The following is a 26606-nucleotide window of genomic DNA, read 5'->3' on the forward strand; positions in this document are numbered from 1 at the left end:
TTAAATTCTTTAAAATTATTTTCATAGGTGAAACGCTTAACTCTTTAAACTTTAATTTCGGCTCGGTGATTAATATTGGTTGTCCAAAGGTTCGATCTTGGAACAACAATTCTTGGTTTCTGAAAAGGATTGTACACTGTGTATTTTCGATCAGAAATATGCCTGTCAGTGTTTTAATTTGAATTCCTTCAGAGCATTTGAAAGTTAATTTTTCCTCCATAGGAAATATTGCCAAAAACTGGTTCATCTCTGGTATGATTTCGATGTGATTGCCTTGGATGTCTGCCTTAATATATTGACAATTACTGGAGTTTTCTTGTAAGATTATTTCCTTTTCGCATATGTGTTCTTGGTTATTTTGTAGACTGCTTGGACATTGGAAAATTTTACCGTGGGTGCAGTTGTCGTTGAGAGGTATTATTGTATTTTTATTTTTTAGCAAATATCTTGTATTAGGTATTATTATTGCAAATTCTGACTCAATTTGTGTGGGTATAGGTAATAAATAGTAGAGATCAAAGATGTTCTCAAAATCGATAGGAATTGTTAGAAAATATTGAATTTGGTTTTCCTCTATTTTACAGGTGATTTCCAGAATGGACTCAAAATCTAAAATATTTTTGTGTTTTAATTCAAATGGTAATTGTGTTTTGTAAAATAAAGAGATTCTTTGTAACTCTCGAAATAGATCACTAGATTTGATAATACTAGGGTGTAAGGTTTTGAGCTTACAAAAAGTAATAGAATTTTCTACAGTCTCCATTACATCAAGTATGGAATTATGTGTGATAATGAGTTCATTGAACATGTCTTTTAGATAAATAACGTTCTCAAATTTGGTTTGAAAATCGACAATGTCTTTTATTTCAAAAATCTTTGTTTTAAGGATTATTTCATTTGTTTGAATATCTTGAATAGTTTGATTGAAGTTATCTATGATTTGTTGACTAAGAGAATATTGATTAAGTATCTGATGTTCTAATTTTAGTTGATTAGTTTTCAAATGTTCTAGTATTAAATTTATCTTTTCGCCATTTTCGGCGTCTAAATTACCTGTGATTGCTTTTACTATTGAACCAAAGCCATTAATCAAGCCTCTTTTCCTTCTTCTTAAATTAATATGAATATTTAGACCGCTAAATTTTTCTTGTATGCTGTTTTTGATATATTGAATAATATTAACGTAGTTGTACGTCTCTGATCTAAAGAATTCGCTGTTAGAAATGTTATTTTTAAGATACTCAAATTGCTTGTTCAGGTTGTCATATTCAGTTACAAGTGGTTTTAAATTATAAAAATGTACAAATGTATGACTAGATTTTTGGAGTTTTGCGGTTCCTAATTTTATAGGTAGAATGCCTAGGTTGTGGGTTCCTTTATTTCGGCTGTTGTATGTCCGATTGTGACTAACCTGGAAAAATATAAGGTTTCCGTTTAGGTCGTTTTACATTTGAAAGGTGAATGTTTTCGGTAGTATTTTTATGCCGCTTAATGAGTTTTGCTGTTTTCTTAAATTTATTAATGGATTTAATATTTTCTTTTTGATATTTATTTTTAGTTTTTCCTTTTATTTGTCTGTTTCGCACAAATACTTCGGTAGGAATTTCATTTGGTAATTCCTCGCGTGTTTCATTTGCTTTATTTATAAATTTTGCTTTGTTTTCTTGAAGTTTTTTGTTAATATTAGAACATAGTAATTTCATTTTATCCTTATGATTAGAAATATAATTATTAATTAATTGTTGCTCTAGGTCAATGTTAAATGGGGAGTTGATGTCTAAATGTCCCGTGACTAGTTCATGGGGTTTCATTTTTGTTACGGCGTGGATAGTACTGTTGTAAGCTAATAATGCATAGTTTACTTTTTGTTCTATTGGGTCGGATTTATACTCATTTTGATTGTTTAGTAACCTGATATGTTCTATAATAGTTGAATGAAATCTTTCAGCTATACCATTTGATTCTGGATGCTGGGAGGAGATAAAGTGGATTTTTACCTTGAGTAATGCTAATAAGTCTTTAATGACTGAATGTTTTAGTTCTGTACCATTGTCTGAAATAATTTGTTCTGGAATACTATGATGTGTAAAGAATCTAATCAAAGCGTTTGCTACTTCGATACCTTGAGCAGAATTAAGTTTATAAAGTTGGGCATATTTAGAGAAAGAATCGACTATCGTTAGAAATTTGGTATTTTCAAGAGTTATGGAATCTAAATGTAAAATCTGAAATGGCTTAATTGCTGTAGGAGTAATACTAAATACTGGCTTTATGGGATTCCGATTATATTTTGTTATTTGGCATATTTCGCATTCATTAATATAAGTTTGTATAGAAGCTCGTTGATTGGGCCAATAATATAATGATTTAATTCGGTTATCCGTTTCATCTAAACCTCTATGATTTTGCTTGCCTTCATGATAGTTTTGAATTATTTCTTTAATTTCGTTTATAGGAACATCGATAAGTTTCTTAGTGCAATTAATAAATGATATTTGAGAATTTTTAAAATATTTTTGGATAACAACGCTAAATTTCTCATATACTGGGTCTTCAAAATAAAGGTGATATTTTACTTTGGGTATGGTATATTCTTTAATAAAATCAATAACATCACGCTCAAAATTGTTTTTTGAGAATTGGACAAGAATTCTTTGTCTTTTATCAAATAATTTGATTATAGTGGGACTAGCAGGATTAAAATTAACTTCAGAGATAAAAATTTGGTTAATTCCCGTGTTTACAGGGTTTTCGGAAATAGGAATTCCGGGGGTAGGATTTTCTACATTGGTGTGTATCGTCTCACCGTCATCAGGATTTTCTTCTTGTCTATTATCTTCATCTATTTCAACAATCAGTGATTCTGTATCTGGTTCATTATTAAGATCTTGTTGAGCTTGTTCATTAAGTGTTTCCATATATTCAAAAATATTTTTTGTGTTTTCCAAATTTTTTGTTTCATTGACGTTTAGCTCTATTCTGGATAATGTATCACAATTTGTATTTAAAAATCCTTTTTTATAAATGATTTCATAATCATATTCTTCTAGCTTCAAGCGCCATCTTACTAGTTTGGAGTTGGGATCTTTCAATGAAAATAACCACTGTAGTGGTTTATGATCAGTAATAATAGTAAAGCGTCGTCCAAATAAATACGGGCGAAAATATTTGACAGCCCATACTATTGCCAGTAACTCTTTCTCAATTGTTGAGTAATTGATTTCTGAGTTGTTCAAAGTTCTGCTTGCATAAGCAATTGGCAAGTCGGATCCAATCTTTCCTTGACTAAGTACGGCTCCTAGCGCAAAATTACTAGCATCTGTAGTGAGATTGAAAGGACGGGAGAAGTCAGGATACTGTAATATGGGTTCATTTATGAGAAGTTGTTTACAAGTTTCAAAACATTGGATGTAATCTGAATCACTTACATTAATTTCAGCATTTTTCTTCAGGCGAGTAGTTAGTGGTTTAGTAAGTTTAGAAAAATCTTTAATAAATTTTCTATAATAACCTAAAAGTCCTAAAAATCCTTTTAATTGTTTAGTATTTTTGGGTATTGGAAAATTTTTTATCGCTTTTATTTTGTCTGGGTTCGGCTTAACACCTTCTGGCGTTACGATATGACCTAAATATGCTACTTCCTTTTTTAAAAACTTAGATTTATCTATTTGAATTTTGAAATTTGATTCTCTTAATCTTTGAAACACTTCTTTTAACAAAATCCACAAGGAAAATAATTCCTGCAGCTGGCTGTATACCACGTATAACAAAAAGAGGTTAGTCTTTGTATGTGGGTATATTTTATTTTATAAAAACCCTTAAAAGGGCAACATTAAAAGCACGAACGTTTTCGGAACAACTGTTCCATCATCAGGTTAAAATACAGGTTACCATGCCTGAGCCACCAAAATATTTGGGTAAAAACCCTTTAAAATGTAATGTGTTACCAAAGATTGTACATGATGTTAATAATATTATATGATGTTTAATATTTTAATTAAATTTTACTTCAGGTAACATACACCCATGCTTAAGTGAGTTCCAGTGTCCGGAGAGTAAACCTCTTCAAACGGACTTCGGCTGGTAACTTACTGTGTCGCACTGAAAAATTGTTCGGGAAATGTGGAAAGAATAATATTAATAAAGTTTGGAATATATTAATAAAGTTTATCATAACCAATAAAAAAGTTTCTAAATATTAAAGCTAATAAAAAACATTTTCCATTATTTTTATGACAAGTGGTAGTTTTTAAGGGTGCAAAATTACGCAATAAATAAATAAATACTTTAATACTCAATAAATGAGATTTCAATTCAGTAATGTATTTTATTCAAATAATTCAAGTTTCTTGAAATTATTTTTTTTAATGATTCTGAACATTAAAGAAACTATTTGGGTAATATTAATATGCGATTTGATATTTCAGAAATATAAAAAATGATTTTTTTTATGATTTTCGATTTAAGGGATAGTTGCTAAAACGGTTAAAAAATTAATTAAAATCATAAATCATGCTTATAAATGTTGCAAAATATTTATTTTATTAAATAAATCGAGATTACTTATGCCAGAATGCTTCAATCTGCATTTTTTACTATTTTTAACAAAAGGGGTGGATTTTACCCATAAAATGCAAAAAGCGCAAGTTGAGCATATGTTACTTTTGAAGTTGGGGGTAAAATATACTCAATCCCAAATTTTCATGCAAATTGATACAGGTTCACCGAAATTGGAGGTAATAGTTGATTTTTACCTTCATTCACTGTACTAGAAGCATGTGAAATAAATTTGAGAGTAATAAACTTACAAGTGATAAAAAAAGTTCGAAATGGCGTTTTCTAAATGTTTCGATCCTTATTTATTGCTTAGAAAGCTGCAAAATAAGTCAGAAATGTTATATTTTTTATAAATGTTTTCATTTTTTTAGTATTATTCGAGGTAATTTTTATTGTAAAACATAAATATTTTGTTATTTTGGAAAAAAATTATCGTATTCAGTTATTTCTAAAAATAGTGTTGGTTTACGTATTGCTTGGGAAATAAAAAATCTAAAATAAATAAAATTTTATTTTATTGCTAAACATGCAAGTCGTCAGAGACGAAAATGCCACTTAACCCCTAAAAATCATGCGAACAAGCTGAATTTTGCCAAGAATATTAATTTTGGGATCTCTAAAAAGATACAAAAAAGTTTACTACTTTTACCCCCGGGCTTTCTCCCAAAACCCCCCTCAAAGAGGGGTAAAAACGAAAAAAATAGATTTATTAAGAATCTGTACACCATAGAAAAAAATGTTTTAAATAAAAAATGTAGCTGAGATAATTCTAAATAAAAATACTTATTAGCACTTTTTGTGTAGAATGAACGGTTTTCTTAGAAAAAACGCTTAAAGCGACAATCGATTTGAACGTCAGTTAAGGGCGCGAAATTAATGTTCAATAAAATTTTTATCAGCTCGACGGTAAAAATTCGATATCTTTTGATCAAAGTATCCTATCGACAAATATCAAGATGCGTTTTAAAGGTAAAGAGTTCGGCTTTCGTATGCAATTTTTGTATTTTGACGCAACTAGACTCAGATTTTATAAAGGTGTTAAATAAATAAATATGGCGTGATTTTTACCATTTTTTATGTTTCTCAGGAGATCAATACAATCAATGCCTTTTATTGACTGGCAACTATAAAGTTTCGATTACTAGAGCCTAACCTTTAAAACCTATCGCATGATTTTTTAGTTTTGAGTTTTAGCAACAAATGTGAGGCATTTGAAATCCGCTTAAAAAACGCTGGATTTAAACTTTTACATAAGTGATTACAAATACAAACCATCTAAAACATTTAAAACTATTTTTTAATTACCAAACTTCTGCCATAAACTACATCCAAATATGTCTTCTTGGATGCATTTCCAGTGACGTGCGATCGTTTGTAAGGTAAAACATTAAATTCTGCGTTTTTTATTCATATTTCAAATGCCTCATATTTGTTGCCACAACTTAAAATAATTTCGTGTCATAGGTTTTAAAGATTGATCTTTAAAAACGGAAATGGATGAGTTAATGAAAGTGATTAATTTTACTGATCTCACGAAAGTTCAGTAAAATACAAAAACTGCATACAAAAGCTGCACTTTTTACCTTTAAAATGCACCTTGATTTTTGTCCATAGGACACTTTGATTAGCAGATATCGAATTTTTACCGTCGAGCTGATAAAAATTTTATTGAACATTGATTTCGTGCGCGTAACTGACATTCAAAATTAACGGTCACTTAAAGCGTCTTTTCTAGAAGAACAGTTTATTCTACACAAAAAGTGAATATAAACAGTTTTGGTTAAAATTATATCAGCTATATTTTTTATTTAAAACGTTTTTTTTCTACGGCATACAGATTCTTGGTAAATTGATTTGTTTGCGTTTTTACCCACCTACAAGCGGGGTTTAAGGGGAAAGCCCGGGGGTAAATGTGGTAAACTTTGTTGCATCTCTTTTTGGGTACCAAAATAATATTCTCAGCAAATTTCAGCTTGTTCGTATGATTTTTAGGAGTCAACTCTCTGACGACTGGACTACTTGGCTAGGTCGATTTCATACACACATGCTGAAACTTATTTTAATTGAAATATGATGTCAATATGCAATGTTAAAAAGTTTTTTTATTATTGAGTTTTTTGCTTCGAAGCCACTTTTGTAGCGAAGCTTCTATAGTAATGTTGTACTACTTTTTTTTCTACAGTAAAATGCTGAGATTGAAGTTTCAAAATTTACTAAAAATAAAAATATAATTATTATTTTTCATGTTATAATAAATAATAATACTTATTATTTATTATTCAATGATATTAATATTTGATCTGAATTTGACAGGTTTGTCATAAGTAAACAACGTATGCTTTGTCAATACGTTAACAGATGGCGTTAGGAGCCATCTAACAAAAATAATAATTTATTGGATATGTTTGAAATATAAAAAATAAATAAATAATAAAATTACTTGATTTAATTTTAAATAATATGTTATTTTAATTTTAACAATACAGAAAATATAAGAACTACTCTTTCACTTTTTTTAGTGTAACTTGTTATTTTTAAACATTTTATTTAGTTTATATAATAATTAAATTTACCAGCAAATGATATTTCTTTATATGTATTTTTTTCATAATTTCATATACCTAAATATTATTTCATATAAATAGAATGTTGGATTTTTGTAATTATCCCTTCAACCATTGTATTAAAGTACGATAAAAAGACAGTTTTTGCAAATAAAATAGCCGAAAACGACAATTTTAGCATTATCCAGGTCATTTGTTAATAGATTGGACATCAAACTTAAAAAAACAAAAAATACGAGATGAAAGCTTAGGGTTTAAGTAGTTTAAAAATGCGTAATTCTATTTTGACATATGTATATTGTCAAAGTCAGTTAAAAATAACCACAGACAAATTTATATACATGTTACGATAAATATACTGGCCTAAATTTTATGACTAAATATTCTGTTTTGTTGTAGAAATTTCGGTGGAAGTCTAGAACCAAAATTATGGTGAATGAGCCCGGCTAAGCTTCTCGATCTTTCGATGCAAGACAATGTGATCTTTCGATGCTGTTCTCGAATATCAGGATTGCTTATAAAATAACCGAACTTTGATTGAAGAGGACAGTTAATTCTGAAGACCCGCGGCCGCGATATTCATTGTTACGCTCGCCTAAATAAATTATGTGTATTATTCGTTTAAATAAATTGATATAAATGATTGTGCCTTTTAATGAATTAAGATAAGAACAAGACATTATAAATTAAATAGACATAAATAAATATCATTTCATTGGTGTCGGAATAGTGGAATACGTAAAATAAATTGTGAAAATGGCTACGATTTATGAGCTCACAGTGACGAATTGAAGAAGACATCTCGAAGACCGAGAATTAGCTTCTACCGGAAAAAAGGCTGAGTTAGTCCAACGACTAAAGAACGCTTTGCTAGAAGAAGGTCTAGATCCAGAGACTTATATATTTAAAGATGCTGTCCTCTCGTCGATTTCGAAAGTTTCTTCTGATGTAGCCAAAGTTTCTGGTGATGTAGCCAAAGTTTCTGGTGACATCGCATCATTGGAGAATAAAGTTTCTGGCGATATTTCGAAAGTTTCTGGTGATATCGCATCATTAGAGAACAAAGTTTCCGGCGACATCGCTTCTTTGGAAGACAAAGTTTCTAACGAGATTTCTTCGCTGGAAAGCAAAGTCTCTGCTAATATCTCTTTGGAAATCTCTAAAGTAACTTCTGAGATGTCTGCCCTCGACGATAGAATGTCTTCGTTAAAAAACCAAGTTGCTGCCGATATGTCGGCCTTCGAAGAAAAGATTAAAGAGATGGAAAGGAAGATGGAGGAAACAGGGACAGCAGAGAGAGGACATCCAATTACAGTGGAGATAAAAGAAGACGAGACGAAATTTAAGTTGGAGACACGGCCGAAATTTGAAGGAAGTGGAGGTTCTATTCATGTTAAAGTCCCAACTTTCGACGGAAAATCATCATGGAACAACTACATGAAACAGTTCGAATCAGCCGCAAGAGCAAATGGATGGTCTGAAAAAGAAAAGGCTGTAAATCTGACTATCGCTCTTCGAGGAGATGCCTTAGATGTGCTTCAGACCATAGCCGTAGAGGAGACCGATGATTTCGAACAACTGAAGAAGAGGTTAAATATGCGATATGGCCACGAACATTTGGAGCATGTATATCAGTCACAGCTTAAAAATCGTAGACAGAAGAAAGATGAGGCTCTTCAAGAATATGAGGTAGATATTGCCAGATTAGTACGATATGCTTATCCAACAGCTCCCGAAGACATGATGGAAAAATTGGCCGTTCAAACGTTTATTGATGGTCTTCGTGATCATGAAATGCAGAGAACACTGCGATTAGCTCGTCACAAGACGCTGGTTGATGTCCTATCCGCCGCCCTCGAATACGAGTCAGCTACGCAGGCCTCTGGCGGGTACAGTAAAATTAGGACTGTAAAAGAGGAAGGAGATGAAGATAAACTTAACCAGCTCGTTAATATGATGAAAAGCATGACATACAAGAAAACGAAGACCATCAGATGCTGGAATTGTGGCGAAATAGGACACGTACGAAGCTCCTGTAAGCACCCTAGGTACGACGCAAATCAAGAAACTCACCATCAGGAAAACTAGAACGGATCAGCCTTAGGGGGCAGCTTCGACCCAAAACTTTTCCAAAGACCCTCTCATACTAATAGCTTCTTTGAAATGCCGTGAAGATAGTGTATATGTAGATGGAGACATAAATGGTAAAAAGCATACGTTGTTGGTGGATACCGGAGCGACCAGAACCATTATACGCCCGACAGTTATAAACAGCCGAAAGAAACTGTTACCAACGAGGTTACGACTTCGGACCGCTACAGGTGAAAATGCCAACATTCATGGAGAAATCCAGGTACAATTGGGAATTGGGGCAGAAAAGTTTGTCCATACTGTTATAGTTGCTGACATCGAAGAGGATGTTATATTAGGAATGGACGTAATGAATATGCATGGATTCCAATTGGATTTTAAGAATAAGGTAATCAAAGTTGGTAACGAGGAGGTATTTCTCCATCCACATAATGACAACACTGTGCAAGCAGCCATTACAGAAGATACAGTCGTGCCTGCGAGAAGCGAAAGACATTATAAATTAAATAGACATAAATAAATATCATTTCATACAGTCCGTCCCAAACCCTTCTTTCAGTGCGTCATAGTTGATCGAATTCTCTCTAACGCACTAAGCTAGAAGTGACAGAAAACAACGTAAGTCTGTGATTATTATACTTACATAGAACTTAGAAAATTATGTCTCGTTTACGGGTATTTGCATATTAAAGCGAATTCTACTTAGGGATGTATAATAATTGGTTGGAGTTTAGAATACGCTAAATAGATATCCAATCAATGATGCGCATAAATACAATTTGGCGCAGATGGTCTCGATCGTGACAGTACCTACTTTCACTGTTGCTAAACCCCAAGAAGTGCCAGCTATTTCAAGGTAGAGTCGATTATCTGGGTCATATAGTCAGTAAAGAAGGAGTGACCGTGGATAAGGGAAAAATCGATTCCATTAAGGAATGGCAAAAACCAACTGACAAACATCAAGTGAGAAGTTTTCTTGGACTATGTACTTACTACCTGAGGTTTATTAAGAAGTTTGCAGATATCGCTAAGCCATTAACGCGACTTACAGAGGAAGCAAGAGAATACCGCTGGGATATAGACTGCCAAAATGCCTTTGAAACGTTGAAAAAGCATTTAATAACAGCACCAATTTTAGGGTATCCACTGCCAGAAGGAGAGTTCATCTTAGATACGGATGCAAGTAATGTGGGAATTGGAGGAGTGCTGTCTCAGATTCAAGGAGGACAGGAACGAGTTCTCAGATATTTTAGTAAAGTTCTTTCAAAACCTGAACGGAATTATTGCGTCACGAGAAGAGAACTTCTGGCAGTAGTGAAATCAGTAGAGCACTTCTATCAATACCTCTATGGCAGAAAGTTTCTAATCCGAACCGACCATGCCGCCCTTAAGTGGTTGATGCAGTTTAAGAATCCAGAGGGTCAGATAGACAGGTGGATCGAACGACTCCAAGAATACGATTTTAAGATTGAGCACCGGGCCGGAGTTAGCCATAGAAACGCTGATTCTCTTTCCAGAAGGCCATGCCCAGCAGAGTGTTCCCACTGCAACAAAACGGAATCCAAGGAAGCAGCAGTGCTAAGAACGACGATTGTCAACGACGACTGGACGCCTACTAAGATAAGGGAAGAACAAGAGAAAGATCCAGTTATACAGAAAATCCGAAAATGGAAAGAGGAAAACCGTCGACCACCTTGGCAGGAAATATCAAACCTATGCTCAGTAGTTAAGACGTATTGGGCCCAGTGGGACTCATTTATCATCGAAGATGGCTTGCTCAAACGAGTCCTGGAAAATGATGACGGTTCGGAGAAGAGAAGACAGTTGGTGATCCCAAAGAGCAGAATAGCCGAAGTACTTCGTCAGTTACACGACAGTCCATCGGGAGGGCATTTTGGTGTAAGGAAAACCCTTCAGCGAATTCGGGAACGGTTTTATTGGATGAACAGTTCCGACGATGTAAAAGACTGGTGTAAGAAATGTACTATTTGTGCCACGAGTAACGGGCCTTACCGAAAAAGGAGAGCTCCTATGAGACAATATAATGTTGGAAGCCCGTTTGAAAGAATAGCTTTGGACATCGCTGGGCCATTTCCAGAAAGTGAAAATGGAGGCAAGTACATGCTGGTAGTAATGGATTACTTCACTAAGTGGGTCGAGATTTACGCACTTTCAGACCAGAAGGCCGCCACCGTTGCAGATAAGTTGATCCAAGAATATATCAGCCGATTTGGAGTGCCTTTGGAGATCCATAGTGACCAAGGCAGGAACTTCGAAAGCGATCTATTCCAAGGAATATGTGATAGACTAGGCATGAAGAAAACAAGAACTACCGCGTATCATCCGCAATCGGATGGTATGGTAGAACGAATGAATAGGACAGTTGGCAAGTATTTGACAAAGATGGTGTCCGATCATCAGCGAGACTGGGACCAATACCTTCCGTTCTTCACAATGGCCTACAGACCTGCTGTTAACGAATCAACAGGCCAGACACCAGTCAAAGTCCTATTCGGACGCGAAATGCGACTACCTTGTGATCTCGAGTTTGGATGTCGACCTGGAGAAGATGTAGCAGGTGAAGATTATGTGATCGAATTACGAAGAAGAATGGACGATGTACATGAGTTGGTCCGTTCACACCTTCAGATCGCTAGCGACCGAATGAAGAAACGGTACGATACACAAGCCGAAAAGGGTTGCTTTAAGAAGAACGACAAGGTCTGGCTCTATAACCCCAAGAAGCGAAAAGGTTGTTCTCCCAAATTGCAGCAGTTTTGGGAAGGCCCATACCTAATTATGGAGAAGATCAACGATGTCATCTACTGAATAAGCAAGATTCCGAAGGGAAAGCCGATGATAGTACACCACAACCGGCTGGCGTCTTTCGAAGGTGACCACGACGTAGATGAAGAAGTGGAGGTAAACCAAGTCCAAGACGTGTCTGACCTCACGTTTGAGGAATTCATGGGTGCCTATGGAGGTACCGGTAAAGCAAGACATGGTGTTACCACTAAAGAAAAGCAAGATCTACTCGCGCTCCCCGATGACTACTCGCTGGCCCTTACCATCCCGGCCAGTATCAAAGACGCACCAGGGTTGGCATCCGTCTTTCGAAGGAAGTTTGGTCGAGTTGCAGAACTTCAATGCCAAGTGCCAGCTCCCGGTAAAACCTTGAAACTCCAAGATGCATCACGTTACCTTTTCTACCTGGTAACAAAAGACACTGCCCGTGACCAACCTACCTACCGAGATGTATGGGAAGCCTTACTTCAATTGAGAGAGCACGTACTAGAGTCCGACGTGCAAAAGTTAGCCATGCCGAAGTTGGAGTGCCGCCAGTTAGATTGGAAAGTTATCCGAAATATGGTGGAGGAGATCTTCAAAGACACCGAAGTCCAGGTGTTAGTCTGTTGCAATCCGCTAAGTACCTTGTGCGGAGAGAAAACCGTCCCTTGTCATTTTTATACAACTGGAAGTTGTAAAAGAGGGTCCAGTTGCCGATACCAGCATACAGTTCCGGTTCCAGTCCCGACAAGGTTCCAGGAGGAACCATCTTTTAAGAGGGGGGCAATGTTACGATAAATATACTGGCCTAAATTTTATGACTAAATATTCTGTTTTGTTGTAGAAATTTCGGTGGAAGTCTAGAACCAAAATTATGGTGAATGAGCCCGGCTAAGCTTCTCGATCTTTCGATGCAAGACAATGCGATCTTTCGATGCTGTTCTCGAATATCAGGATTGCTTATAAAATAACCGAACTTTGATTGAAGAGGACAGTTAATTCTGAAGACCCGCGGCCGCGATATTCATTGTTACGCTCGCCTAAATAAATTATGTGTATTATTCGTTTAAATAAATTGATATAAATTATTGTGCCTTTTAATGAATTAAGATAAGAACAAGACATTATAAATTAAATAGACATAAATAAATATCATTTCATTGGTGTCGGAATAGTGGAATACGTAAAATAAATTGTGAAAATGGCTACGATTTATGAGCTCACAGTGACGAATTTAAGAAGACATCTCGAAGACAGAGAATTAGCTTCTACCGGAAAAAAGGCTGAGTTAGTCCAACGACTAAAGAACGCTTTGCTAGAAGAAGGTCTAGATCCAGAGACTTATATATTTAAAGATGCTGTCCTCTCGTCGATTTCGAAAGTTTCTTCTGATGTAGCCAAAGTTTCTGGTGATGTAGCCAAAGTTTCTGGTGACATCGCATCATTGGAGAATAAAGTTTCTGGCGATATTTCGAAAGTTTCTGGTGATATCGCATCATTAGAGAACAAAGTTTCCGGCGACATCGCTTCTTTGGAAGACAAAGTTTCTAACGAGATTTCTTCGCTGGAAAGCAAAGTCTCTGCTAATATCTCTTTGGAAATCTCTAAAGTAACTTCTGAGATGTCTGCCCTCGACGATAGAATGTCTTCGTTAAAAAACCAAGTTGCTGCCGATATGTCGGCCTTCGAAGAAAAGATTAAAGAGATGGAAAGGAAGATGGAGGAAACAGGGACAGCAGAGAGAGGACATCCAATTACAGTGGAGATAAAAGAAGACGAGACGAAATTTAAGTTGGAGACACGGCCGAAATTTGAAGGAAGTGGAGGTTCTATTCATGTTAAAGTCCCAACTTTCGACGGAAAATCATCATGGAACAACTACATGAAACAGTTCGAATCAGCCGCAAGAGCAAATGGATGGTCTGAAAAAGAAAAGGCTGTAAATCTGACTATCGCTCTTCGAGGAGATGCCTTAGATGTGCTTCAGACCATAGCCGTAGAGGAGACCGATGATTTCGAACAACTGAAGAAGAGGTTAAATATGCGATATGGCCACGAACATTTGGAGCATGTATATCAGTCACAGCTTAAAAATCGTAGACAGAAGAAAGATGAGGCTCTTCAAGAATATGAGGTAGATATTGCCAGATTAGTACGATATGCTTATCCAACAGCTCCCGAAGACATGATGGAAAAATTGGCCGTTCAAACGTTTATTGATGGTCTTCGTGATCATGAAATGCAGAGAACACTGCGATTAGCTCGTCACAAGACGCTGGTTGATGTCCTATCCGCCGCCCTCGAATACGAGTCAGCTACGCAGGCCTCTGGCGGGTACAGTAAAGTTAGGACTGTAAAAGAGGAAGGAGATGAAGATAAACTTAACCAGCTCGTTAATATGATGAAAAGCATGACATACAAGAAAACGAAGACCATCAGATGCTGGAATTGTGGCGAAATAGGACACGTACGAAGCTCCTGTAAGCACCCTAGGTACGACGCAAATCAAGAAACTCACCATCAGGAAAACTAGAACGGATCAGCCTTAGGGGGCAGCTTCGACCCAAAACTTTTCCAAAGACCCTCTCATACTAATAGCTTCTTTGAAATGCCGTGAAGATAGTGTATATGTAGATGGAGACATAAATGGTAAAAAGCATACGTTGTTGGTGGATACCGGAGCGACCAGAACCATTATACGCCCGACAGTTATAAACAGCCGAAAGAAACTGTTACCAACGAGGTTACGACTTCGGACCGCTACAGGTGAAAATGCCAACATTCATGGAGAAATCCAGGTACAATTGGGAATTGGGGCAGAAAAGTTTGTCCATACTGTTATAGTTGCTGACATCGAAGAGGATGTTATATTAGGAATGGACGTAATGAATATGCATGGATTCCAATTGGATTTTAAGAATAAGGTAATCAAAGTTGGTAACGAGGAGGTATTTCTCCATCCACATAATGACAACACTGTGCAAGCAGCCATTACAGAAGATACAGTCGTGCCTGCGAGAAGCGAAAGACATTATAAATTAAATAGACATAAATAAATATCATTTCATACAGTCCGTCCCAAACCCTTCTTTCAGTGCGTCATAGTTGATCGAATTCTCTCTAACGCACTAAGCTAGAAGTGACAGAAAACAACGTAAGTCTGTGATTATTATACTTACATAGAACTTAGAAAATTATGTCTCGTTTACGGGTATTTGCATATTAAAGCGAATTCTACTTAGGGATGTATAATAATTGGTTGGAGTTTAGAATACGCTAAATAGATATCCAATCAATGATGCGCATAAATACAATTTGGCGCAGATGGTCTCGATCGTGACAGTACCTACTTTCACAATGCCAACTGATAAAATGAAAATTGTCATTCCAGGTTAGTATTTTCAAACATTTTATAGTCAAAATTTAATTTTTTATTTATTGTCATAAGAGTATTTTAAATATGCCGAGATACACCGAGAAAGATATACCGAGATATTACTAAATTATTTTCAGTTACAAACAGAGGCTGGGACAACTTTATTACCAGTTTCTGCCGTTCGTAATGTAAGTTTTAAATTATTCTAAAAATATTAATAGTATTTTTAAAATACTATACATTTTAGCGTGTTGGCGAGGCGTTAGGAGTTTCGTTACCAACAGTAAGACAATTGGCAAATGAAGGCATTCAAACAATATATGCTAGCAATTCTGAGGCAAAGAGTACTTCACTATGTGATAATCTAAGACCTTTATAAATAAATATGAACATGTTAATAGAACTCGTGTATATTAGAACTATTTAAACTGTTTTCATTATTTAATGATAAATCTTCACAAAATTAAACTATTGGCTGCCACAAGAACTTATAGCAAAATTACTTATCCGAATATGACTGATTTCAATCAATGCAATTTCCAGTAAAATTTTTTATCTCGCAGTCAACACTTAAAAGATTCTAGGAGTAAGCGTTATTTTAAATAAACAAACATTCCAATTCCATAATGTTTGTACTAAATAATAATAGATCCATAAATAAATCTTAGCTAATTAACACTTTCACGAGACCTCTAATATGTAAATAAAAAAAAATTGAATTGTTAAAGTTTTTATTCCACATTACCTTTTCACATTTAGCCGATTACGATCCTGCAACTGTCAGATTTAACTATTAAAATGTCATGCAATAATTCTCGACATTTTTAAAATCCTATATGACGTCAAAATTAGTGACACAATAAAAGAAGGATTTGGGACAGACTATACCGTTGCGTTTCTAAATATATAGATTTGACATCATGGATTTGACCAATGTCAAAACTTTAATGTTCCAAACATATTGTTTATTTCTTAACCATCGGCTTAATCTTATTTTAATTGAAAGAATACGATGCTGCAATATTACAGTAAAAAGTTTAACTAAAGTTTAGCATGAAATCCTACTTATTACAATCGAAAGAATAAATTGGATTCAAATAAAAAAGAAATCTTTTATTTGTTGAAAATTTTTTTTAAATGAACAGCTTTCCGTGGTAAACTTTGCGTAAACGTTTTACTGTAATATTGAAGTAGGTATAATATTTTTTCGATTAAAGTAAGATTTAGCTTGTAAGTAAATCGGCTTTGTTTGGCATTTTTAATTGTTTATTTGCACTTTACGTTTAAAATTAAGTATTTTACGAAAAAAAAAACAAGAATAACTTTCGTCTTAGAATAACTCAAGTTTATTACTCTTAAATTTATTTCAAATGGATCACTTTTTGCTGATAGACGAAAAAATTTAAAATTTATCGTTTTGTACCTTAATTTGTTAATAATTAATTAAGTCGAAAAATTTACTGCAGGAAACATATAGGTTCTTGTTATAAAGGTCCATACTACTCAAAACAACTGTCGTGTGCGTATGTCACACATAGACCAGCATCAATTAGTATCAATCAAGTATCAATTTATTAAAAGTGTTACGCCTCTTAAAAACTAATCGCGACGCCTATGGTTTGCTAGTGCAAATGATAATTTTTTCCGTGTAAGGTAAGCGACCATAGGTCCGCATCGTACGCATTGGACGCATAGTACGCATCGGATTAACTTTTCATACTGCGTCCACTGTATCGGCAGCGATCGGTTTTTCCGGATCGGATTACTATTATTCGTATTAATTCGTAAAATTAAAATAATAATTCTTATAATTTACGGGCTTTATTTACTTTGTAAACATTCAATTTTACATTTCTCTCAGTAACATCATTAACAACTCTAATAGGTGTAATTAGAAAAATGTGTTGTTTTTTTAAGCAGAATACTTTTCATAGTTAGATACTCAAGTTATCTTGAGAAACACCAATAGACATAAAAAATGAGTAATATTTATGATGTCTTAATGCCCATAATCAACTTATGGCGATGAAAACTTATTATTAAAATAAAAGTTAAAACTGAGTTTACTTATTTGATTACATACAAAGAGTTATATATATTAAAAATAATTAAAAATATCAAATCTTTATTGATTCGCATAATTAGGGTGTGCTAAGTTATATAGCTCTTCATATTCTTGTACAAATGTGATTAATCATGATGTGTCCATGATGCAAAAACAAGTGTAGACACGACGATCGTCAAATGTAAAAAGCCGTCGATTAGCTCCCACTGGACCTTGCGATCATGCGAAATTGCAAACAGAGTGCGGGAAGTGAGTCCACTGATCAGCACTGATCGGAATTCCTTATGCCATCATCGGCACACATAGCAAAAGTTGCCTCTGGAAGCAACCCTTCGGCATTGCCGATGATGCTATCCATAGGATGCGGATCGCAGTTATATAACTTTTTGTAAGTAAAACTAAAATCTGATGCATACGATGCGTCCGATGTGTATGATGCGGACCTATGGACGCTTGCCTTTAACTTGACATGCTGTAATATTACTCAAGAACTCTCAAAAGTGAATTGAAACATTGTGGGTATAAGTAAAGTTAAAAAAGAGAGAGAATCCTATCACACTTCCATCAGGCCATTTATGGTACTATAAAGGAGAAGACGTAACAACAGTTGAAGGCGTCGGTTTCTTTATTCAAAAAGAATTGCCAAGAGAATTGTGTCATTATACCAAATCTCAACAAAGGTGGTCTACTTAAACATCAAAATAAGCGCAATATGTAAGTTGTTTACGCAAATAGTGGTTAATCTATCTGAGACTTATCACCCAAGAGAACAGGCCGGATTCCGAAAAAGTTATGGAACTAATGACCATCTACAAATCATAAAAACCTTAATAAAGCAGGTAGTGAAATACAATAAACCTTCAGTGCTAATATTTATTAACCTTTAACACAGTTGAGCTAAGTTAAATTGCATACTAATAGTAATCAGAGGATTGCAGAGGATTATGCAAGGAGACCAAATGTTACCTTAACTTTTTAATACGGTGCTAGAATATGCTTTTTAGAACTTGGTTTAGCTGACAAAAGGAATAAAAATAGATAAAGAATATTTAAACAACTTACCTATTGCCGATGATATAGTCATCATAGCTGAGGATCTAGGAATGATAAGAGATCAGGAACATGAACTCGTTGTAGCTACAGAAAATGTAGGTTTAAATATTAACATCCAAAAAAAAAAATAGTGATAACTTTGGTATCAAACCAGAACATCAGTATTGATGGGCAGGAAATAGAACTTGTAGATAAATATAAATACATAGGACATGGAATTTTGATTGGCAAGGATAATCAGACCCATAAACTGAAGAGAAGAATCGGTCTTGGGCAAGTAGCATATAAAAAATTATAAAAAAATTTTAAAAGTGAGCTGCCCACATGCCTGAAGAAAAAAGTATTTGATCAATGCGTCCTCCCAGTGTTGATATATGAAGCAGAAACACAAAAAGCCTTGGTTGCGAAACTGAGAGTTACACAGAGAAGAATGTAGCAATCTAAGTTAGGCATAACTCTGCGAGACCAAACAAAAAAGGAAGAGATCAGGAGAATAACCAAGGTGATTGACGTCATCGAAAGGATGGCCAGACTAAAATAAAGATGGGCAGGACACATAACTAGAATGACTGATGGACAATGGACAAAAAGGTTAATGGAATGAAGACCAAGGAAAGAGAAGGGAAGCGTCGGTCGACCACCTACACGCTGGGCTGACGATTTAAAAAGAAAAAATAAAAACTGGATGAGAGTGGCGCAAGATAGACGGGGTTGGAAATACAAGGAAGGGGCCTTTGTTCAGCAGTGAACTTCTGAGGCTGAAAGATGATGATTCCTGTTTGTGTCCATTTATTTTGAAAATAAACTATTTTTACAACTTGTTACAAAAGGATTTTTGTTTGCTGTTAATGAGATAAGGATAATGAGTTCGCCGTTTTCGTCCTCCACAGCATTCTATTTTTCCAGTCACCTTCTCTGAAATCTGTATCTATCATAGCATTTCGTATGTATGTTTTCCATCTTGTAGCAGTCTTCTTCTAGCCATCGTATAGCCATCTTCCTCTGTCTTCTTCCCAGCGGGTCCCAGTTTAATATTCTTTTCGGCCACCTATGCTCTGGCATTCTTTGTACATGCCCGTACCACTGCAGGGCTCTATTTTCCACCTTTTTTGGAATCGAGCATTCTACTTATATTCCTTATTTCCTCTGTTCTTATTCTATCCGCTCTAATGATTTGTAGACATCTTCTCATAAAGTCCAGTTCAACTGTTCTTATTTAATTTTGTATTGATGTTGATATTGGCCATATTTTTGCTCCATATAGGGTAATATTCATTACTATGCTCTAATAGATCCTTTTTTGTTTTCTTTGGTTGTAGTGTTGTTCTGTATCACTCCATGGAATGCTTTCGTGGCTTGTTATCCCACTGCTATTTCTATATCTTTCATACAAGTACCATATCGGCTCATCATTGGCCCCAAATACTTAAAAGTACTTCGTCCCTTCTTCTTCTTCCTCTTTATAAGAAATTGTGCTTGTTCATTGTCGGATTAATACCTCTATGGAAGGTTGTCACTAAATCTTTTGCACGATCGTTCGATACTTTTTGTGCCAATTGGTGACATATCTCTTGCTATTTTGATGACACGAGCCTCCCCCATTCTGCTTATGTGCTTCATCTCAGTGATAATGAGTCTGTTTCACCAAATAGTATTATTGAGGCATCCTGCCAGTCTATTTGATTTTTGTACTTGATCTGTCACTTCTTTGTTCCGATCTCATAGCTGGACAGTGTAATTTCAAGGTATTTTATTTTATTTCCCTACTTGTTCAATACTGATGCCATCAAGTTCTATTTTTATATCTGGTTGGTTCTTTGCTGATTACTATTGTTTTAGTTTTCTGGGATAAGATTGTCATATTAAATTCTTTGGCTCTTATGTTAAATCTGTGGATCAGTCTTTGTAGAAACCTTTATATTGGGCTATTATTATTGCATCGTCTGCGTAACAGAGTATTTTTATTTCTTTATTTCCCATTTTGTACCCTGTTCCTTTGTTAAAGCTTTTGATAATTTCATCCATGATTAAATTAAAGAGCATAGGGCTGAATGAGTCTCCTTGTCTTATTCCGATATCTATTTCTATAAGTTTCCCATCTATTCTAACTTCCATTTTGTTGTTTTGTTTTCGATAGTTTTTATAATATTAAGGGGAACTTCTGTATTATACAAATAATGGATTACACCTTTAAGTTTTACTCTGTCAAACACTTTCTTTAAGTCAATCAGACACAGAAATGCTGGTCTATTATACTCTAATGATTTTTCAGTAATTTGCTTTACAACAAATATTGTATCTGTATACGATCTTCCACTACCCTGTTGTTTATTTGCTAACTTATCCCCTGATTTATTAGTACTTGTAAAATTTTAGTTGTAAGTTTTAGGGTGGTATTTAACGAGTTTATACTACTGTAGTTTTTTGGCTGATTTTTATCCCTTTTTTTGAATAGTAAAATTAGTTCGCTCGTTCTACATTATTTCGGTATTTTAATGTGTTTTATAATTTTATAAATTATTGTTGTTAATTGTTTTGTAATTGGTGTTTCACAATATTTCAGTAATTCGTTTGGTATCCCGTCTTTACCTGCTGCTTTTCTGTTCTTCAGATTTTCAAGTATTTTACGAACTTCGTGTAGATTTATGGTCTTCATCTGCGGTAATTTCTGGTGTTTCCAGTTTTAGCGTCATTTGTTTTTCTTCCGCATAAAGAATTTTTAGGAAGTCAATCGTCTTCTTTTCTATGTGTTTTGGTTCTATTAGTTCCTTTACCTCCGTTCTTTGACCTCTTACAAAGCGCCATATTTTCTTTTAAAAGTACTTAAAGGCACATATGCGTAAACAATAAATTACAATTCTTAATGAATTAATGAATATTTTAATTAACTAAAGCCTGCTGTTTTAACTACACATATTCGTTTATAGAATAAAAAATCACTACTGATCTGCTGGATAATCCAATTATCTAAAATTCCTGGCATAAGGATTAGTCAAAAAGTCAATAGATTTAATTAACAAATACAAAACAACTACATACTATATTAACTATATAATATTGTATACTGGTATATTGGTATTACTGGGAATAAAACAATGCCAGAAATAAGTAGGTATAATCCAATTAAGTAAATTATTTTAATTAAAACTATAATTGAATTAAATATGAATTTAGCAGATTAAACTAATTGTCATTAGGCAAATTAAATTAAGAGTAATGAAGTATAATATATATATATATATATATATATATATATATATATATATATATATATATATATATATATATATATATATATATATATATATATATATATATATATATTCGTTGACTTCAAGCCAATGCTCTATAACTGCAACTATCGGGGGAAATTCTAATTCCTCTAGAATCAAAAATAATTCATCTGTTTTATATCTTATAGAACGAATATTAAATAGAACCATGCTATAGTTGTAATCTCTAAAATAATTTGAGGTTTCTAGTCCCACAGAATACGTCGTGTTATTTTAAAATTTCGTTTTGGAGAGACAACGAAATGAAAATTTTGGCGACTTTCCCTTGATTTTTCCAGGTGAATAATTCTTTCCGAAGTGAGAAAGGACCTAATGCATCAAAATTAGCTTTCATCTTGTTTAAAAAAATTCCATTGGCATCGTTAAATTCTAGAAGGATTTTTTGTAGATCTTTAGTCTTAGTGGGAAGTCCTTCAGAAGCCAAAAAGAGTTTACCGCTTGTGTTAGTGAATCTTTCGTAACATACTGAAGCAGGTTGGTCGTGTAGAAAAGCAAGATGTAGATTAATGGCTTTCAAGATATTTAGTTCCCTTAATCTTGTTAGAAGATATCGACTGTTCGAGTAATTGGTTAATCTATCTCTTGGTGGGTCAAAGGATCCAGATTTATCAATGGTTCCAAAGTATCCTTCTTAATGATATAAATATGAGAATAAAAAGCATACTTCAATTTGAAAATTTTGATAGTATGCTTGTTTGTGATTATGTTTCTGTTTTTCACTTCATTTTTGTTGTTGCTTAAAATGGTAATTGGATTTTCCAAGCCAACGGGGCTTGTAATGATCTTCAGACTCATATTTGACTCACATGAAGGCATTGGTTAAGAATATGACGATTAGATGGACCATTTTATGTTTACACCAGGTGGCCAAATTTCCTTATTAAATAATAAGTCATAACAGGGCATAACATCTAATATATTCTTTGATACCTAGCTTCTCTTTAGAAGATTACTGAACGGATTATAATAACAGCCAAACTAAAATTTGAGAAGAATTTATTTTACAATAAATAAAAGATAACAAGTAAAAGTAGCTATACTGCAACAAAACTTTAAAGCGCCAAATTTTACATCAAATTTCTAAAATAGATATGCATAGAATTATTTTAACTCCAAAAGAAATAAGAAAAAACATCATCAGTAAAAATACACCACATAGGTATACTGTCTCGCTAGACAAAAAGGAAAACAGATCCACAATGACCTTGCATAAATATAACATCCTCAGGTAGATGGAATAAACTTGGGAACTATAGTGAATAATTAAGAAATATAATATGGTCTATTAACATTTATATAGATATCTCGTAATGGACCAGAATTTAAAAATATACTTTTAAGTACACAGAAGTAGCTATTAGAAGGTAATAAGATCAGACCAAGGGAAAAGTATATATACCACGACAAACTATGACAAAACCTTTTCTTAAACCTTTTCTTGGGTTTTTAAAATAAAAAAAAAATCGAAAGTAATTATAGGACGCTACCAAAAAAACTGGTTAAGTTGACAAAAAAAAAACAAATCATTTAGACCAGTATAAAAGAAGCATAAAAGCAGCCAAAAAAGTTATGTAGAAAAAATGGAAAATGTTAAAATGTATATAGGAAAAAAGTTATTAATACATTTTATATAAATATGTGAAATTATTGAAATGTTAAATTTAAACATGTAATTTTTTTTTTATTTAAATTAATGTGTCTCGGCTGCACAGACTATTGACACAAACAATAATTGTGTACAATAATTATAAAAAGCACATGTTACTAATTGCTACAGTTAATCTATAAGCTTAGAACCTATGACTAAATAATACAATAGCTTTATCACTAAGTTATAAGTTAAAGGTAAAGTATATGGAAAACAATGCGTCATATTCTGTTGAACAACTGAATATCTTTCATGAAACCAATTAGGTTAAATACTTGATCAGGTGAGTTTAGAACGTCTTTGATATTTGACCTAAGTTTATGTTGCATTCTGTGTTTTGCGTACCAGGGACACTTGATCAGGATGTGTTTCACAGTTAATACACTTGAGTAGATTTGGCAATTGGGCTTCGGCTCGGACTTCATTGTATTCATGTGTGAGTCGGGTATGTCCTATTTTTAATTTTCGGATGACAGCTTCTTCTTTTCTAGAGATTGTTGGAAGTTCAAATTTTTCAACAGTCTACAGGATCTCATGTAATGCGCTCTTGATTGTGTTCCAGTGGGTTTGCCAGGTATGATACTGTTGTTGCTTGAAAATTTGCTTTAGGTCATTATGGATTGGAATATGTTGGGCTTTTGAGGATTGACTGTTTACACAAGAAGCTTGCTTGGCTGTTTGGTCTGCTTTTTTATTACCGGGGATGTCAATATGGGATGGTATCCAGATGATCGTGACATTTACACCTTGAAAAGCGAGTATAGTGGAAGTCCTATGGATTTCTTGAACTAAGGAATGCTGAGAGTATAGACTTTTTATCGATTGTAGTGACGACAGGGAGTCTGTGCATAGTGCTTGGATTTTATCATCTGTTTTTAGTATTTTAAAAGCTTCTAGTATCGCATAAAGTTCTCCAGTGTATACGCTGCATAAATTCGGTAAAAAAGATGATTTCATTATTTCATCATATGTGGTAACGGCACATCCAACGCCTGCTTCGCTTTTGCGGAGGCATCTGTACACAGAATTTTTTGGAATTGGTTCTTGCTTATGATTTCTTTGAAGTGTTGTCTTATGAGAAGGCTTGAGGTTTCATGTTTACTGTATTCTAATAGAGAAGTAATTGAATGTGGAATTGGTCTATTTCAAGGCGGAGTATCCGGAATTGGAAAGGGATGTGTTTTAGTAAGCTCGATGGTTTTTCTTAGAGTTAATTTCAGGATATCGATTATTGATTGGATCCTTTGCGGGATCTCCGGAGGTGATGTTGAAGTAATTAAATGGTAGACTGGATTGGATGGGTTTGCGGATACGGAAGCAAAGTAAGATTGAAGAAGATACTCTCGTCGAATCCAGAGAGGTGGTTCATTAGCCCCGCAGTAAAGGCTGTCTATGGGACTAGATTTGAAAGCGGCCTAAGCAAAGACAAATAGAAGTGTTATAAACAGAGTTCAGTAGCTTTAAGTCAGATTTTGATGCAGACATGTATATGAAGCTGCCGTAGTCCAGTTTTGAGCGGATTAATGCTCTATATATATTAAGATGGTTTCGTCCGCACCCCATGTGTACTTTGATAGTGCCTTGATGATATTGAGTCTCTTCATTGCATTGCTCTTTAATACACTTATATGCTGTTTCAACGTTAGCCTACTGTCAAACGTTAAACCAAGTATTTTGTGGTGAGTATCTATCTGCAATGGAGTTTCATTAAGGGCGATAATTGGACTTTGGCTGCAGGGTCTTCTGCTAAACCGTAATAATTTTGATTTAGTTGTTGAAAGAGCTAATCCGGTTTTTTTGGACCATTCGCTATGTGGATTTACAGCGGTTTGGAGCACGTTGTATGTGGCAATTGTGCTTTTTCCTTGACAATATAAAATAAGGTCATCTGCATATATTAACTGCTTGACTCCTATAACTGGTGGACAAATACTGGAACAAATATCATTTAATGCAAGAATAAATAGTGTTGAACTGAGTACTGAGCCTTGTGGAATTCCAATATTTTGCCCAAATGTCGCCGAAATTTCCCTATTTGTTTTTACTTTGAACGTTCTTTGTTGTAAAAAGTTTTTTATGAAGGAGTAAATATTTCCGGTTATCTTGTATTGACGAAGCTTTTTAAGAATGGCTTGGTGCGAGATAGTATGGAAAACTTCTTCTATATCGAAGACAGTAGCGATCAGATCTTGTTTGTTTGAAATAGCGGAAGCTATTTGTGTTTGTAATAGCACTAAATTATCAAGGGTTGAACGGTGATGTCTGAAGTCGGATTGCGCTGCGTCAATTATTGCATATTTTTTGAAAAGCCATGTTAATCTTTAATTAATCATTTTCTCAAACAGTTTACATAAACAGGTTAGAGAGATAGGTCTGTATGATTTTGTTAGGTTTGAGAGTAGATCAGATTTTTTTATTGGTATGATAATTGACTCACGCCACAGTCTAGGTAATTGCTGAGTGTGCCATATCTTGTTATAAAAATTTAGCAGTGTTGCGAGCCTAGAATATGATAAATTTTTGATGAATATAATTGGGATATTGTCTGGTCCGGCGGCGGAGTTCGTACAGGAGATTAGTGCAAGTGCTAATTCTTCTTGTGTAAAAGGAAGGTTAATAGCGTCAATGTCGTGTCTACTAATTTGTGAAGCAAGAGAAATTTGTATATTCTGGCCATTTGGACCTTCCATCTGTTCGACTTCAGACCTGAATTTTCCATGCAAAACTTTCAGCCATGATTTGAGCAATTGTTTGGTTTGTTATAACTTTTCCATTCAATGATATTGTTGGAATTTTTGAAGGAGTTTTATGACCTTTCATTTGTCTTATTTTTGTCCAAACTTGAGATGGTGGAGTATCACCATCTTTTTTGCTTTTTTAAGGACATATTTCGCTTTGGCTCTTAGCTTTTTGAAATAGATTAGGTTTTCATGAGTTCTTCTTTTTCGATATCGGTTGAGGGTCGTTTTGCATTGACTTACAGTTAGTTCATATTCTGAATTCCACCACGGTACTGCTTTTTAGAGGGGCATATTGTTATTTTTTTTTACATGATTTTCTGCAGACATAATAATACAGTTATTAAAGAGAGTTGTTGCCACATCTATATCTTCAGATTATTAAGTAATAAGATATGATCTTCGGTGCCAGTCTGAAAATTATTCCAGTTTGC

This window comes from Diabrotica undecimpunctata, chromosome 8 (genome assembly GCF_040954645.1).
Source record: "Diabrotica undecimpunctata isolate CICGRU chromosome 8, icDiaUnde3, whole genome shotgun sequence".
Taxonomy (NCBI): Eukaryota; Metazoa; Arthropoda; class Insecta; order Coleoptera; family Chrysomelidae; genus Diabrotica; species Diabrotica undecimpunctata.